Raw genomic sequence first — 3,507 nt, 5'->3', positions numbered from 1 at the left:
TAATAATTCTGGTTCTGCTACCTTTTTTTAAATTGTTCCTGTCAATCTAGTTTGCTTTTCACATTATTGCTTTTTTATTGCAAGTAATTCAAGGTACAAACTGGCCAATCAGATGTCTCAGTAAAAGCATGTGACCCCTGATGGCCCCCGCCTCGAACGTTCACAACGTTTGACGGATTCTCCTGAACCCACCTGCAGTGATAGGGGTGTGGACTTCCAACAAGCTCACTCCTGACAGTTGTCTCCACAGAAACATCCGTCTTGGACCAATCACTGCTCAAAATGGCAGGGTCCACTGCACAAAAAATGGGGACCAAATTGGCTTCATTTCATTGGAACTGGAAGTTAGACATTTGCAATGGGTGACATCACACTTATTCCGTCCAGTTCTCTAATACAGTCATTGTATTACACATCTAAATTATTAATTTAATGATTATTTTACCTCAAGTTTAAAAAATCGACATTTTGATATTTTACTAGTACAGTAATTGTAGTAATTCAGCTTTATCTGAATATTTGTTGATTCAAAAAGGCTGGACTTCTCAGTTATCTTGACTTTTAGTGTCCTTTATTGAATAGCTGATGTTATTTGCAGGTTTTTACGTGAAACCATAACAGGTGGAGCCAAGTTGCACATTGTCCGCACATGTTTGAAGTGCGTCCATGGCTGGATTTTGTTGTTGGCTGCACGTATTTAAAGTTAAACTTTAAGTTAAAGTTCCGTTGGCTGTCTAGCACCTTGGTGTGTGAAATGCGTTCACCACATTTGATCCACCCCCTGGAGGAGCGGTGAGCTGCTGACACAGCTGCACTCAGGAACCATTTAGTGGTTTAAATCAACCTTAACCCTTCCTCTGTGTGACCAAGTTAAAAGTTCAGCACTGGGCGCATATCTTTGGAAAATTATGTGCAAATAGACACCTTCTTATTGACATCTGTTGTTAATGTCATTATGTCACTGATTATTTTAACTTGTAGGATTCCTCGATTCTCTAATCTACCAAAAAACAGGATTCTGTTTTTTTCCTTATTGCGATTAAAAAGAATATTAAGGGAAATATTGAATAAGTGGAGTTTATCCAAAGAAGCAGCTTGGTAGAAACTAATACTTTGTGCTGATTTATGCTGACAGGAAAAGTTTGTAATCTGGTTTCAAATTGATTTATGTAAAAAATAATAGCTCATCTGGTGGACTCTTACACTGTCCAGGAAACTGTTTTTGTGTGTAATGGGAAAGATAAAAACTCAGTGTGGGAAGAACAAAAAGACAAAGTGTGATTTTAATCATGGCTGCTCTGTTTGTCTAATGTTAGTGCTTCCAGGATTTATGAGGTTCTGCTAAACTCCTGAAATGCTTCATATTTCCACATATGTCGATTAAAAGAAAAACAAAAGACATGAATTAAATAAATGTGAATTAGTTAGGCATTTTTGCTCCAAAACTACTTGAAGCATATCTGACAACAGAAGAAAATAAATAAATAAATAAAGCAAGATAAGGATGAAATCAGGTGTTTCCACTAGATGGAGAGATAGACTCATCCAGGAAGGAACTAAGCAAAGATAAATTATAAGCAGGAGGATGGTGAAGTTCTGGCTGTAGTCCCAGATCTTTGGAAACACAAACTCCCTTCATGAGCTCATGCAGGATTTTGAGGATTAGGAGATAAAAAAGTGCATAATAATAATCTGTCTCACACAGGCTGATGGTTCCCACTGATGATTCTGTGTGCAGACTGAGGTGTGATGAAGCCTCTGCAGTGATGTGGACAGATCAGTGAAGGGAATAATAGAAGTAATTTTGCGTTCACCAAAGCAGCAACTGTCCGTTTATGCTTTTTACTTTATGGAATTCTTTGACCATAAATGCACTGTTCACACGACGGAAATGTAACCGTCTGACTTGATCAGCTTGTTTTGACTCACTAAAAACCACGATCTTTATGCGTTCTGCACACATGTTAATAGATAACATTTGAAGGCTCCGTTGTGGTCCCACTGCAGCTTCGTGTGAATCGCAGAGGACACATGCATAGTATAAACATCCAGTTTCCAGTCCGATCTATTAACATGGGAGCTGGAACTACAATCCTGACGTTCCTTTCATGCATATCAAGTGTTTCACAGCTGCACAGCAGAGGCCCTAAATTCAAAACAAGACTTAGAAAAAGCTTCAGAACTAATGCTTTGAACAAAAACAAATGTCAAGCCAAGTGAACTGGATAAAAAAAAATGCCATTTCTTGATTGGCCCAAGTGATGTGATAGACTCTTGGTAACCAGTGTCCTCATACTATCACAGATGCATGTTGTCTGGTAAAAGACATCATTCTCATAATTTTATTATGCTTCATAATGAGAAACAGTGGGTATAGCAGCTTGAATTCCTGTCAAATATTGAGAAATAAACATCAAATTCTTATCAGCTCCATTCTGGATTGTTTTGTTTCTCTGCTTTAATTACTTTTCAACTAGTTCAGCCATAATAATATCAAGTTACATTTAAAAAATGGTGTGGAGATGATACAAATATTACATTTCATTTGTAGATTTTGTTGTCGCTTTCGGCTCTCACAGTGCTGAACATTTCAAGTAAAAACTTATTTAATCCGTATCTGTCTTCTCATTTATAGACGTATTGTGTCCTTTTGTGTCTTTTCTGTTGTGTTTTCTTGGTTTTGTCATGTTCTGTTTTTGAATTTTGTGTTTTTCCTCCGTTCACAGTCACACCAGGTTCAGGTTAATTATCCACAGTTGTCCTGATCCTCGGTGTGTTTTGGTGTCTGGTTTCTGCTGTGTCACTTTGTTAAAGGTTATTTATTAAAGTTTAAAGTTCCTGATATCTAGCCTGGTCTCTTGCCTCTTGAGTCTTACGCCAACTCCTGACAAGCACCGGGACTCGGCTGAAATAAACTGTTTTTTCATCCCTTAAATTTGATCAAGTTATAGTTTTTCACATTAAAGCCATGCAGGTCTCACCAGAATGAGACAGCAATGAGTGAAAACTAAAACTTTTACTTAGACTAATGACCCACTCCCATGAAATGTGATTTTTTTGTGTGTTTTTAACATGTTCTCTGAGCATTTTTCTGATAAAATTGCATTTCTAAATATATCTTTATTCAAATTCTTGTCAACCAGGGGCAGATGAGAAAAAGGAACATTTGAAAACGCTTGTAGTTGTTATGTACAGCTCCCTGCTCTGCTCCATTCTGATACATCTACTTGCATACAAATAGATCCATAGATTGCTCGCCATTTTTATTGCAGTGGTAGTGTTATGTTGGGGTTGTGAGAGGCTGGATTTTCTCTGGCCACATCCTTCTTATTTATTGATGACATTAAAACCTACAAATTCAGAGGGGAACAGATCTTTTCTCACCTCTCCGACGTTCTGATGTTGTATACTTGACCAGGATGATTGCTCCTCATTGCAACAGAGGAACCCTCAGCTTTGTGATTGCATCCCTTCTGACCTTTCTCTTTAGTCTTAAGTAAAAACAAC

The sequence above is a fragment of the Oryzias melastigma genome, linkage group LG3 (assembly GCF_002922805.2).
Source record: "Oryzias melastigma strain HK-1 linkage group LG3, ASM292280v2, whole genome shotgun sequence".
In the NCBI taxonomy this organism is placed as follows: domain Eukaryota; kingdom Metazoa; phylum Chordata; class Actinopteri; order Beloniformes; family Adrianichthyidae; genus Oryzias; species Oryzias melastigma.
Note: the sequence above shows the minus strand (reverse complement) of the source record.